This window comes from Dasypus novemcinctus, chromosome 26, assembly GCF_030445035.2.
Source record: "Dasypus novemcinctus isolate mDasNov1 chromosome 26, mDasNov1.1.hap2, whole genome shotgun sequence".
NCBI classification, from domain to species: domain Eukaryota; kingdom Metazoa; phylum Chordata; class Mammalia; order Cingulata; family Dasypodidae; genus Dasypus; species Dasypus novemcinctus.
The window spans coordinates 11,293,485-11,307,764 of NC_080698.1; the positions used below are offsets into that span (position 1 = coordinate 11,293,485).

At 64.1% G+C, this 14,280-nt stretch overlaps 1 protein-coding gene across 1 annotated transcript in view; it reads right to left on the reverse strand.

Annotated features, from left to right (window-relative positions):
- Positions 1–14,280, reverse strand: part of CACNA2D2 (calcium voltage-gated channel auxiliary subunit alpha2delta 2) — a 139,836-nt gene that overhangs the window by 46,160 nt on the left and 79,396 nt on the right.

Consider the following 14,280-nt stretch of genomic DNA (forward strand, 5'->3'; position numbering starts at 1 on the left):
ACTAGAGGAGGGGTGCCCTGAGCCCCAGCTCTGCCTGGGCCCCAGGGCTCTGCAGTGGGGTATGCAGGAGATGACCTCATGAGCAGTGGGGCCACATCCAACCCTAGACTGGAGCTTGGGAGGCCCCGGTCTGGCTGGAGTTGTCGTGTGCTCTTGGGCAAGTCCCTTTTCCTCTCTGAGCCTCAGTTTCTCAGTCTATAAAATAGAGATATTCATCCTGAGCCCGCCCGCCTCCAGGTACAGGGGTAAGGTGAGTGGAGACGGAGGTGAGGCAGCCGCGATGGGACTGCGCTCACAGGAGAGACAAGTGTTCCACGAGCAGGAACGAGGGTGCGCATGTGTGTCCACCTGGGCATGCCCAGACGTACACACGTGCACAGGCATGGGCTGAGATGCACACGTGGTCACGCGTTGCACACACAGATGTGCACGTCTAGCTGTAGGCAATCCCACGGGCCCTGGATCTGCACATGTGGTTCCAGGCACGGAGGTGGGGACCTGTGCATGTGATGCGGGCTTTTTACACATGCACGTTTGTGGGTGCCCGCGGCATGCCCGCCCAAAGGCCTGGGAGTGAGGCGGGCTGATCTCCCACCCCTCCCACCCCTGGCCCTCCGGGCTCTTCCGGCCCACACTCCACACGCCTCACACATATCCACGCACGCCAGTTGTGACGGAGACCCCGGCTGTCCTTCAGCCCCCACACGGGCATGCATAGTTGTCCAGCAACCTACCTGGCATGCAGACGGGGCACACCCAGACACACGGACAAACCCCAGGCCACTTGTTTCGTGGCCCAGACAGGCCCCACTGCCATTGCTATGAACTCCAAAGGGCACCTGGAATTCTCTGTTGCTGACACTGGTGGCCACTAAGAGTGGCTGGGGGCCGGGGAACCCAGGAAGGCCCAGTGCTGCCTGCTGTGCCCCCTACCTCCCACCTCCTGCCCACGGCACCGCTCGGCAGGCCCTGCTGGGCCCGGGGCGGCTTTTCAGCTGGTGTGGGTTTCTGCAGAGTCGCACCCCTGCCCCTTGAGGTTCCTGGCAGGGGCAGGGCTGGGCAGCAGGCAGGGGAGGCCCTGCAGGTCTTTGGGAGCTGGTGGCTCAGGTGGGGAGATGGGCCAGAAGGGAGGTCCCCCTCCTCCCCGCCTTCCTTCCTGCCTGGCGCCAGGGTGGCCCCTGCGGATGTGAGAGGGGTGCCGATGCCCTCTCCAGGCCCCGCTCCTTGCCTCCCTGCTGGGTCTGTCCTCTGGCACCATGACACACCCTGTCATCACTTGTCTACCCTCTGCCTCCTTTCCGGACCCCAAGTCTCTGAGGGCGGGGCCAGGTCGGCCTCTGTCACTGGCGTCCCCAGTGCCCAGCTCAGGGCCTGGCACACGGCAGACACTCCGAGTGTCCTTGGGGAACGGATGGTGGATGGAGCCTGGCATGATGGGCTTCAGGAAGCACCGAGATGTGGCTGGAAATTAACGGGCCCCGCGGAGGAGCCAGGAGGAGATGGCATTCTGGGAGAGGCAGGACAGCACCTCTGCTCCTGTAGGCCGGAAGAGGCTGCGTGGGATGCACAGGCTCCTCCCGTGTGGTCACCCCTACCTCTCCCCCCAGGGCCACAGAGCATCTGTTGGGGGTGCACTGCCTGGCGGCTGGGGCAGGCCAGGGCACAGGCACCCGTGCACACTGGGTGCTCAACGTAGTTCTGCAGGACGAGGGGATGATATCCCTGACTTCCTCAGGAGGCTGCCCGGGGCCCCGAGGCTGGGGGCTAACCCCTGTGCCAGCTGTGCAAGGCCTCCCATTCCCCATTCTACTTTCTTGACCCTGCACTGTCCCCACCCCCACCCAGTCCCCTCCCCGGAGCCACTCTGCCCTGCGCCTCCTGTGCCGTGCCCTCTCAGCCGGTTCTACTCTCACCCATCCCGGGATCCTGCCATCGCCTGTTCCAAACCACTCCCAGGGCCAGCTAGGGGTGGCCTCGGGGTCCGCAAAGCAGGGCACACACGGGGTGTCAGGAGGGGTGTTGACAGGGGACAGGTGGGGGGAGCCCTGTCCCAGCCCTGCGGGGCTGCCTCATCACTGTCCTTCCGCTGGGGCCGGGCTGCGTCCACTGCCCGCTGCGGAAGGTGCAGCGGGAGGACGAGAGGGCGGCAGGCCTTGCCGGCATGGGGGGCCCTCGGCGGCATGGACTCTGCTGCAGGTGCCCCAGTTCCTCCCTCGTGGCTGAGCCTCTGGGGGCTTGGGGGGCCGGCTTCCCAGGGCTGGGAGGGATGTGGTCTGTGTGTGTGTGGGCTGGGTGGGTGCCGTCTCAGGGTGGGGCCTGGGAATGTGCCTGGTGAAGTCTGAGTTTGTGGGGGGCCCCCCAGGCTGGGTCTGGAGGTGCTCCGCCTGTAGAGTAGTGGGGAAGGTGAGGGGCACGTGTGGAGGAGCCAGGGAGGGCCGATGGAGAGGGAGGCTGAGCCCAGGAGCCCGGGACGCAGGCGTGGGCCTTGATCCGAGGGCCTCGGCTCGAGGAAGAGCCTGCAGCCAGGCAGGGCCCCAGCCCTGGGTGGAAGCTGAAGCCGCGGACTCTCCATCCTGAGTCAGGTAAAGGCTCGCGCTCAGCCCCCCTGCAGCCCCATCATTAGAGAAGCTGTTCAGCTTCCCTGACGTCGCGACCTGTGTCCTCGGCATCCCGGGGCTCCCGACCCCGGAAGCTGGGGCCTGCCCTCGTGTCCCTGGGCTCCAAGCGTGAATTCCACGTGCAAAGCATCCCTGACCCAGTTAGCGACCTAGAGGCCCCTGAGGCCGCCCCTTGGCTGCAACTTCCCTGACCTGTGACCAGCAGGCTCAGGGGTGGCCTGGAAACTGCCAGAGCTAACCGCCCCCTCTATGCGGTGAAATCCTGGTCTGTCCCGCAGGGGTGCACCCTGAAGTCCTGAGCGATTAGGTGCGGAGCAGGGGCGGGGTGGGGGGGACGGGGAGGTGCACGCGGGGCCCGCGGAAGCTAGTTCCATCCCCTGGATCCAGCAGCGACCAGGACCCGGGCAGCCTGGAGCCCTGCTCCTCGCCCGTTCCATGTCCGCTCCTTCTAAGAGGAAAATCACAGGGACGCAAACCTTGGGGCGGAAAAGAGAAGGTTTCTAATTAAAAGTTTAAGAGAATTCAGGTCCCGAGGGAGCTGCAGCAAGAGAAGGCGGGGAGGAGTGGGGCAGAGGGAGGGCAGCGGGAAAGTGGGCCACGCCAGCCGCGGAGTCCCCCCCTTCCAGCCACCCGGGCTACTGCGGCAGGCGCCGGCGGGTAAGATGAGCGCCCCCTGTCCAGATGCGGCTTCGCTTCTGGTTTCTGTTTGGGGAATGGGGGCTGGGGGTGGGGGAGGGTCTCAGTGGCAACGGTGGGACGGTGGGGGCACCAAATTCTGACCCTAGAGCAGCTTCAAGGGCCACGTTGCTCCCTGTGCCTGGGCAGGTGCTCCTATTCCCAGGGAGGGGGACGAGGCCCCATGTGACCCTTTGAGGGACACTCCCATAGGTCCTGTCCACTGTCCTGCCCTTGATCGGGGTGGGAGGGTAGGCAGGGGTGGGGGCTCGGGGCAGAGCAATAGTGGGGCCTGTCGAAATTCCCATTGACCCAGTGCCACTGCACGCCTGGCAACGGGCCCCGCATGGCCACGACTACTAAGGACCCTGGGGTCCTGCTCCCGGCCCTGCCCACTCGCTCCCAGCCTGCCTGCCATGCTCATGCCCACCACGCGCCAGGTTGTGGGCGGGCAATGCCACTTAGTATCTCATTGGTCTGAGCCCAGCTTGGGCCTGAGCAGTCCTTGGGGGTGAGCAGGTGTGTGTGGGTGCGCCTTGGTCAGGCCTGCACCCTCCCTCCTGGCCCTGGGAGGGCCCTGGACACCGTCGGGCCCATCTGCTCAGGGGGCCCTGGGCCCGGGGTGCGTGTCGAGGGGGCGTGTGTGAATGCAGTGGGGACGCTGTGTGCAGGGGCAGGGCCAGGCTGACCTGGGAGGTGGCCCCCTGCTCGGGAGCCTTCCTCCACCCCACCCTCTCCCACATCTTCCTCAGAGAAGGAAAAACCACAGGGGAAAGGATGACAGATGCAATCTTTGGCGAAATGAGCTAATTACACGGCAGTCATGCAGGGCGGCGAGATTAGCAGAAGAATACCTGACAAGGAGGCCCAGGTAGGCCCGGGGATGGCCGGGGAAGGTCAGTGTCGTCACCAGGGGACCGTGCAGCCGGGTGCCACCGCCCCCTCGCTCAGGCCACAGTCACAGCTGGGTCCCGGCCCCGTGGGACGCAGGGGAGGGAGGAGGTGTGCCCGTGCACACGAGAGGAAATGCACGGGGGTCCACAGACACCCCCAAGGGATACACGCTCACACGCCCACGTCCTGCGTGCACACACTCCTGCTCGTGCTCCCGCATGCTCCCCCCGCCCTCTCCCCCCACTCCCACCCTCGCAAGCTTGGCTCTCCGAGTGTGTGGGGGGGCAGGGCATAGGCACAAGAGCCCCGCACATGTGTGGCCCCTGCCCCGCGACAGTGGAGCTGCGCCTGTGGCATTAGCTGGACTCGACTGCCATCGCTGCCCGTTGGCTGAACACAGCTGGGTCCACTTTCTCCGCCTAATGCCCATTACTTACGTGCTGGGTTTGGTGTAGGCCCCTCCCTGCATGCCCCCTCTGCCGGGGTGGGGCACAAGCCCCTCCCACTCCTCCCACCCCACGGGACACTACAGGGGCACAGGAAGATGTCTGGGGCCCCAAAGCCCATCATTCTAAGACCAGCCCCCAGCAGCGTCCCGGAGGTCCCCCCAGCGCCTGGCGCCAAGGGTCTGAGAAGCTCAGAGAAGCTCCACGGCCCTCAGAGGCCGGGCAGGAATCTACACCAGGTGCCGAGTGCACGCCTGCACAGGGACGCTGGAGCGCAGGCGGGTCCCACAGACAGGCCGCCTCCTGTGGCTGGGGGCTCCCCACAGCTGCACCCTATCAGGGGAGGGGTCAGCAAACACCTGAGGAGGGAAGGCAGGAAGCCGGGGGCCGGCGAGGCCGCTTGCCGACAACGCCCGCTGATTCCCGGGGCTTCGGCCTTCTCCCCCAAAATCCCCTGCCTCTGTAACTGGGATGCTTTTCCACTAAGTCCCTAAGCGGCACCAAATGACTTCCTGCAGCCCCCCCTTGCAACAGAGGTAACCATAGGGTGTGCGCAAGCCTGTGAGATGGTCACCCCTACAGGTGGACACTTCTGGTCCCATTTTACAGGTGGGTAAACTGAGGCTCAGAGAAAGGAAATCATCAGCTAAGGTGATGCAGCGGCTCTCTCAGTGCTGTAGCCATGACCTTGCCTACCCCTTCCAGTCCAGAGGCCTTTGTCCCCTGGGTGAGGCACCCCAGAAGGCCCATTTCTGGGAGTCTCATCCTGCCAGTAAGCTGGATATGGAGACCCGGCCCTGCCATGTGGCCGGCTGACCTGTGCCTACATGCTGGGACACCACTGGCTGAAGGCAGGGGACCCGGGTTCTCGTCTAGGCTCAGAAGTCAGTTCTCACTCTCACTCTGCGGCTCCATCCTCCCGCCCGCCCCTCAGTGCCAGCCACCAGCCACCGGCCAGAAGCTGCCCGTCCCTGCCCTCCCCGGGGCTGTGGCTGCCCCATGCCTGGCCCAGGACTGTACAGCAGTGGACGAGAGGCGCCAGCCTGCGGGGTTCACACCCCTCTCGGGCCCTCTCCTGGAGTTGCGGCCACCTGCCCTGACCTGTCTCACTATCCGCCTGTCCATTTGTCCATCTAACTGCTTAACACTTGGGCCTCCTCCCCCTGGCTGCTGCTGGCTCTGATGACCGGGAATGCCGACGAGGAGAGGGCTGGGGCTGTGGTCAAATTAGGCCTGAGTACCACCTCTGCCAGGAAGCCCCCTGCACCATGTCCCGGAGAGAGCGCTCTCCCTCCTGGCCTGTCCTGCCCGGACTGCCAGCCCCTGCTGGTTCTGGACACCCACCCAGGTCATTACTGGTGGTCCTGTGGGGTGAACAGGTGGGCATCGGTGAGGGGCTGCCCACTCGCCCACCAGTCTGCCCGCCTGCCCAGGAAGGGACTGGCTCCCGGGCACCCAGGCAGCTGGTGGACAGGGCCTCACGCCCTCGGCTCTCTCCATAACTGGGTTCCAGCTGGTGTTGACACAGCAAACATGCTGCGACTCCCGCTCACCAAGGCACAGAGTGGGCAAACACAGGGAGGCGGGGACAAAGGGCCCGAGAACCGTGACCAGCCTGTCAAACAGGCGCCCAGGACCTGTGCCAGGAGGCGGGAAGCACTGAGCAGCCTGGCCAGCGTGGCTCAGAGATGGGCGTGGGGGACAGGGCCCTTGGTACAGCCGTAGCTGCCCCCCGTGTCCCCAGGGAGGGGAGGTCCTGCAGCCGCACCCTGGGAGGGGCTGCAGGAGCGCAAGCTGGTTGGCGGATGGGGCCCACCCCATGGAACACCCCTTCCTGAAGGTGACATCATGGCCGGGGAGGAAACTGATGACAGACCTGTGAGGCCACTCTTGTTGCTCCTTCTGTACAGGTAGGGTAATCGAGGCCCAGAGAGTGTGCTGGGTCCTGGCAAAGGCCCCCGTCTCCCCGGGATCCAGCCAAGGGCCGCCCACACTCAGTGCCCCAGCTCCACACCGCGGCGTGGCTCACCTCCCTGTGGTCTCCAGTGGCCGGCACTCCTTGAGGCCTGGCAGGTCTGGGGCCGCCACCCTGCACCTGGTATGACAGTACTCAGTAAACAGCGGCTGGAGCCACAAGGGCATGGGACACCCGAGGCACTGGGTCACCACGGCACCTGGGGTGGTTGAGCCTCCGGGTGCGGGCAGGGGGCAGGGGGCTGAGGAGTCCACGCGGGGTCTAAGGGGGATCTCGCCACCTCTGTGGCCCCACCATGGGTTGCTCTGTGGCATCGTGCCCTTCCCACCTGCATCCCCTGAGCATCGGTCACCTCTCCTGGCAGGACCCACTGCCACAGCAGAGGCACTGCACCTGCAGATGTGCAGCCATCACCCCAGGCCCCAGCCCTGGCTCTGCCTTTGTCACCTGCCCAGTTCCCTCCCCTCGAGGGGTGGCACCCCCAGAACCCCTTCCCCCCTCTGCCCACCCTGCCTGCGCTCCTCCCTTTCTCCACCTGCGCAGACCCCACCGCCCTCCAGGGCTCAGCTCCAACGCCACCTGCTCTGGCCGTCTTCTTAGGCCAGCCCCTCCCGCCGGCGGGTACCCCATGACCCGCTGTCCGTCTCCCTGAAGGCCGGGTCACCCTTCTCAGGTGCACCCCACCCTTCCCCAACAATCCCACACGAGGATTTCAGAACAAAGGGCCAGATGTTATTAAAACTCAATTAAAGTCCTCACTCCTCGGATCCTAAATTGGGCCATTGTGTCCCTGCGGCACGCTGCCTGGCAGCAGCTGCAGCCCGCCCCTTTCCTGCCGGGACCCCCAGGGAGGTGGGCAGGAGCAGGAAGGGATCCTCTTCCAGGGCCGGCCTCTGGGGAGACGGGCCCAGCGCGGCTCCCTAGAGCCCCGGCTTGCACGCTCATCCAGCTGGATCGCCGCCACCCCCCTCCAATGCCCTTGCTCCCCGCTCCTGTGGTGGGGGGGCTGCAGGAGGGTTAAAAAGGAAACTACGGGTGACGGTCTGTACGTGGGGGCCCTCTAAGCCAGCCCAGCTGCCCTCTTCCCAGCATCCCCCACTCGAGGTCCCGCCCCTGGGTGCTTGCTTGTGCGCTCTGCCCTGCGGCTGTAGCCTCGCCTTCCCCTCCTCTGGCCTGGGCGTCCCCCCGTCTCCCCGGGGGCGCCCCTCTGAAGGCTCTAGGAGGGGCAGGCGCCCAGGCTCAGGGGCCAGAGCAAGCGGGGGGATGGCGACCCTGCTCAGCCTGGCAGTGGCTGGGGCTGGCGTCTCGTCTCTGAGCCTCTGTTTCCTCACCTGTACAATGGGCGCTCTGCCCCATGCCAGGTGGAGGCGGGCGCCTTGCCTGTTTGCCGAACGGCTGAGCGAGCTAGCGAGGGAAGGGGGTTCGAGTGGAGCTGCTGGGAGGCCCCCGGCATAGTGTACAGCCGCCAGGCCTGCGCAGCTCACAAAGCCCTGCTGGGGTGAGACCTGACTGGGTGTGTCCGGCCAAGGTGTCCCCACAGGGGGTGTGCAATACCAGGCGGGGCAAGTGGGGTGTTGAGCTTCCGGACCCACACATGGCTGCACGCAGCCCTTTCCTCTCAGGCCGGCCCCACGGGAGGCCGAAACCAGGCTCCGTGGGCCCCGGGATGTCACGCCCCAGCCCCTGCCCCTTCTCCTGGCTAATGGGTGCTGGGTGACCACAGCTCTTCTGACCCCTCCTGAGGGCCCTGCAGCCACTTGCCCCTTGGAGAAGGCCCCAGACTCAACCCCCCGAGCTCTCCCGAGGCCCGGCAGGCCTGAGCCAGGCCTGAGCCTGACCACCACTAAGTCGGGCAGGTGGGTGCAGGGGAGGGGATATGTTTCCCCCAAGGACCCTGCAGCCACGGCCCAGCCATGCGCGGCCAGTTCCCTGCCCCCGGCACAGCCTGGAGGCCTTCTCTGAAGGCTCAGCCCCCTGGAGGGGAAGCAGACAAGGAGGCCACCCCACGCACCCACCCATTACCAGGAGCAGTGCGTGTGTGCCCCAGGCTTGCGCCGCAGGCTTGGGGGGTGCGGGCAGCAGCTCTCCTTCCCTTCCACACATGTTCAGGCCACTCCCCCAAGGGACCTTCCTGGCCCCCGTTCCTAAGAGGCCTTTCTCCAGCCTGCGTGCGGCCCCATCTCTCCTGAGCGCTTGTCCCCACCCAAGGCCCCATCCTCATTTCCATGCTGGCGGGCGCTACCGCATGAGTGCCCATTCACCAATTCTCTGCTTGTCCCCATCCCTGGGGACCCTGGCTGGTTCCTCTGGGTGGCGGTGGCACCTTGCCAGGAAGCAGCAACGCTGCTGGGTGAAGGGAGAATAATCAGCGGGGTGTGCCGCAATCAGGGAGAAAGGGCCACGGCGGCCACACGCACGCGCCTAATTGGCTCCACGTGTCCGCCCTCCTTTGGAGAGCGGGAAAGTGGACGGGTCAAGATCTCTTAATGTTGGCAATGGAGGGAGGCAGTGGGCGCTGCCAGCCCTGTGTAAACACCTTCTAATTGCTCGGAGGACGGAGGGTGGGGACAGGCGACGCCGCGGAATCCCCTGCCTGTCTGTCCAGCGGTACCGCCCCTTCTGCGGCGTCCCTGGTCTGGAGTCAGGACCCAGAGCCACAGCCCTGTCCTCTTCTCCTGTCCTGGGCCAGGCCTTGGCTGTAGGTGCCACCTGGGGCCTCCACGTACGCCCCCGCCTAGGACAGACCTGCTTGTCCAGCCCCACCGGTGAAGAGATCAGTGCGCCCAGCTCTGAACGGGCCTCGGGCTGCCTCAACGCCCAACTTTCCCCTAATATCCAGGCCGCCTTCCCCATACCCCCTGGAATGAGGGGTTCTCCCCACACCTCTTTGAGGACCCCGACATTCCCCTCCCTGCGGGTCTTCTAGTCACCATGGCTGGATCTCCCTCTCCCATTAGACCGGTGGGCATTTGCCCCCAGGGGACTTTGGGCAATATCTGGAGACATTTATGGTTACAACTGGTGTGTGCGCTAAAGGTGGAGGGCAAGTGCTGCTGGGCATCCCACAATGCACAGGACGGCCTCCACGACAGAGACTCGTTCAGCGCAAAATGCCAGGAGTGCCAGCGCTGAGAAATCAGCCAGCGCTAGGTGGAGCCTAAGAGGGGAAGCGGCGAGGACGTGGGAGCTGGGCAGAATGTCCTCCCTCCTGAGACCGGCTGACAGAGGGGGGCGCTGGGCCTCACAGCCCCTGCCCTCCTGTCCCCTCCCTGGCTCGCCCCTCCTGCTCCCCTGAACACCAGCCCAGAGCCCATCGCCTGGGCGAACCGGCCGCGCTGCCAGCGATGCGTCAGCTTAATTGGGTTAAGTGGCCATTAGCAGCAGAAGCGGGGCGGCTGCGTGCAGAAGCGTTTTTAATTTTACTCTCTAAATGATGCTTGCTCCCCAGAGAGGTCACTGATGGGAAAGCTGCCCGCTGGAGCCCCCAGAACCAGGGCCAGAGCTGCACCTCCCCCTGCTCCCGCCAGCTGAGCTTTGTCCGGGGGGAGCTCAGTGTCTGCATGGTCCCTGGAAGAAAGTGGGGAGACCAGCGTCGCTTCCCCTCCTCCCTTAGCCCCGCACCCCCCCATGGGCAGCACGTGCCAGGTGGCCACTGAGGGTGGCACAGGAGAGGCAGTGGTGTGGGAGTTTGTGGGGGCTGCAGTCCAACCACCTGGCTCCAGAACCTGGTTTTGCTGTGAGACCTGGGGCAAGTGGCTTAACCTCTCTGAGGTTCAGTTTCCTCAGTGTCAAATGGGGGTAAGAAAAATAACATCCCGTGGGCTTGTGGTGAGGACTTGGCGATCTCCAGTGTTCAGGCCCAGACAGAGGCCAGTGGTCATGGGAAGGAATGAGTTCTGCCATCTTAGGGGACAGGTCCTGAACTCTGAGCCTCCACAGACCACCTGGAGCACTGAAACATCTTGATGCCCAGCCCCAGCCCTGGAGAAGCCGATCTGTATGGGGTTGGGGCATCACGATTTCAACAGCTTCTCAGATGATTCCAGTGTACAGCTGGGGTTAAAAAAGTGTGTCCAGGGAAGCGGATTTGGCTCAGCAGATAGAGCGTCCGCCTACCACATGGGAGGTCCACGGTTCAAACCCAGGGCCTCCTGACCCGTGTGGAGCTGGCCCATGCGCGGTGCTGATGCGCGCAAGGAGTGCTGCGCCACGCAGGGGTGTCCCCCACGTAGGGGAGCCCCACGCACAAGGAGTGCGCCCCGTAAGGAGAGCCGCCCTGTGTGAAAAAATTTCAGCCTGCCCAGGAATGGCGCCGCACACACGGAGAGCTGACGCAGCAAGATGATGCAACAAAAAGAGACACAGATCCTGGGTGCCGCTGACAAGAATAGGAGCAGACACAGAAGAACACACAGCGAATGGACACCGAGAGCAGAGGGCGGGGGGGGGGGGGGCAGGAAGGGGAGAGAAATAAATAAGTCTTTAAAAAAAAAAAAAGGGTGCAGGCAAAAGGACAGCGGGTGCAAAGGGGAGCAGCTGGAGAGGTCCTGGCCCCAGGATGGGGAAAGGAGCCGAGGGGGAGCCTGGGGCGCGGGCACGGTAGAAAGGCAGAGCCAGGTGCTGAAGCCCCAGCCGGCCCCTCTGCTGGCCCCGGCTTGTGTGAGGTTGGAGGTGGAAGGGCCTTCCCGAGAGCAGGCTTCCTGCCGCCACACCGACGTCCCGAGAAGCTGCGCGGGCCAAGCCCACCGAGCCTCAGCCTTTGCCTGGTCCCGGAAAGGAGACTGGGACCCCCCAGCTGGGGTGGCCCCTCCCCTCCCCCAGGGCGGGCCTCCCCTGCCCCGTCTCTCCCGAGCCACACAGCAGAGGTGCCAGGCATGGGCCGCACGCGGTACCACCTCCAGGGACCCCATTCCCACCGTGGCCTTTGCAAACGAAGGCCCCTGGGGTGGGGACAGCAGAGGTGCTGGTGCTGGGTCTCTGTTTCACAAGTGGGGGCGACGAAGGCCTGGGACCGCCCTGGACTGAGAGCTCCGAGGGCAGGACCATGGCGGCGTGGGGCCCGGAGCCTGCGCCCGGCAGGCCTCCAGCGAGCAGGAACGACAACGCAGGGATGACCTCCCCGAGCGACGGGCGCCAGCTAGGACAGCAGGAGAGACCTGACTTGGGTCCGCCTCAGGCCCCACTGTGCTCTGAGAACCGGGGACCCTTCCTCACCCTCCTAGGACTCCCACCGAGAGGGCAGGCTCTGCCTCAAGGTGCCCCCCCCCACTTGGCGGTGGGAGTCCCAAGGCAGGCCCCTCCCTCTGCAGCCGAGGCCCCAGCGTGTTTCCCGGACGGGCCCGCGGGCTGCCTGGGCACCAGGCCGCGACCCGGCCACCCCTGCCTGCCTCTCGGCCCCGTAACCCACCCAGCGCAGGCCCGTGCAAGCATCTGATTGCCCCCGATTAGCCGAGACAATGAACTTCCATCCCGGTGAGCCCGTGCTGCTCGGCGACATCTTGGCAAGTCTGAAATTAAAATTCCAGACCAGAGCAAGGGATTTAAATTGGATTACTGGATGGGGTCCAGGGAGGGAGGAACAGTGGAGCGGGCACCGACGGGGCCCAGCCCCAACACCCCGCCCTCCACTCGCACTCAGACTGCAGACAGATGTGGGAAAGGAGAAAAGGGTCATGACCTGCTTAAAAGCCAACTTAAAACATAATTAAGACCACAGCTCGCCTCGGGCAGTTAGGGTGGGCCTCCCCTGCCCCTGGGACGCAGGCAGGCCTGGGGCCAGGGGCTGCGGCAGCAGGAGCTTGCGGCCAGGAGAGGGCCGGGAGGGCGAGGGCGGTGGGCTTCCTGCACACCGAAGGGCCCGGCTGAGGGTCAGGGGGATCTGGGTTCAAATTCTGCCATTGCCCATCCTGGCCTGAGGCACGACACCTCGAGTCTCAGTGTGGGCCCCCATCTCTGCAGGGAGGGTAGCCGAATCCATCTCACGAGGTTACTGTCAGGACGACACGTGACAGGCTCAGCGCGCAGGGAGTGCTCAGCCAGGGGCCGCCTTCCCCCACCATTTTTCCAGTGAAAATAATTTGCATGTAGTGCTGACTGGGTGCCAGGCCACGGGCTGGGCTGTGAATGCAGCAAAAAGGAGACCAACAGCTAAAAGGGGCAGGGTGACCAACAGCTAAAAGGGGCAGGGTCTGCACGTGGGGTGCAGGCGAAGGTCGGGACGTGAACGCCAAGGCCGCTGCTGCCTTCCTCCAGCTGCCAAGGTCGAGCATTGCTCTAGGGACGGGGCAAGGGGCCTGGGGACCGACTCCAGCCCTGAGGTTGCCGAGGAATCCCAGCCAGGGCGGGGCGCTGGACTTGGCCCGTGGAGGGGGGCCGGGCAGCTGTGGCTGCCTGAAGACTGGGGGGCCGCAGGCCTGAAGGAAGCTCCTTCTCAAAGGTGTCAGAGTCTCCCGACACGAGTTCGGGCCTGGGTGGCCAGCACCTTGAAACTGGGCAGGGGGTGACAGAGCAAGGCAGTGGAGTGCAAGCGAGGGGTCTGGAAATGTGGGAGAGGGAGAGAGAGAGCGCAAGAGGGAAGGGTTACAGTGAAGGCAGGGAGTGGGGGCGATGTGCTGGGTGAGTTGCACTCAGAACATTTCCCATGACTGGGGGGCGCCGTGGGACCCCAGGAGGGGCTGAAGGCCGGGCTTTTGCCTCTTTGTTGTGACAGCTCCTTTCCCCCAGTCATCTCCCCAGAGGCCCTGAGGCTGGGCTGGGGCCGGCTCTGGTTCCTCGCTGGCTGGGAGGCCCTCAGGGTCCACTTCTTCTGGGCTGCTACGACCCTGGTCACAAAGGGCAGGCAGGGGACCCCGTGGGGGACAGTAGGGCCCGGTTCCTGGGGACAGGGGTGCTGGTTCTCTCCTGGGGCCTGGATGTGGCGGGGGCCTAGGCTGGGACGGCCATGCTGACTGGACATGGCTGGTGTGGACTCACTCATCTTTTCTTTAGCAGCTTTATTGAGATAGGATTCACATACCATAAAATTCACCCACTCAGAGTATATAATCCAGTGGGTTTTAGTCTGTTCAGAGTTGTACAACCATCACCACAATCTAATTTTAGAATATCTTCATCACCCCAAAAAGAAATCCTGTACTCATCGGCAGGTGCTCTCTCTCCCCTCCCTGCAGCTCTAGGCTACTAGGTTCTTTGCTGTCCCTACGGATTTGCCTATTCTGGACATTTCATATAAAAATGGAACCACACAATTTGGCCTTTTGTGTCTAGATTCTTTCACTCAGCATAATGTTTCAAGTTCATCGACGCTATAGCACATATCAGTACACCAAATTCCTATTTTCATCTTTTTTGAGGAACTGAGGGCCGGGGATTGAACCCGGACCTCGTAGAGTAGAAGCTGGCACTCAACCACTGAGCCACCTCTGCTCCCGAGTTGGTTTTTTCATTTGTTTGCCTGTTTTTTTTTTTTTTTTTTTTTAGGCAGCACTGGGGACCGAACCTGGGACCAAGAAGCAGGAGCTCAACCTCTTGCACCACATCTGTTCCCCCACCATTCCTCTTGTATTGGACTTGTCTGTTTTTGCCAAAGCCTGGGCAGCTGCGGTGGGGGCTCTGCTCTTGGGCAGCTTGGAGCCCTCTCGCTCATTCACTGCACGACCCCTCCAGGGCACTC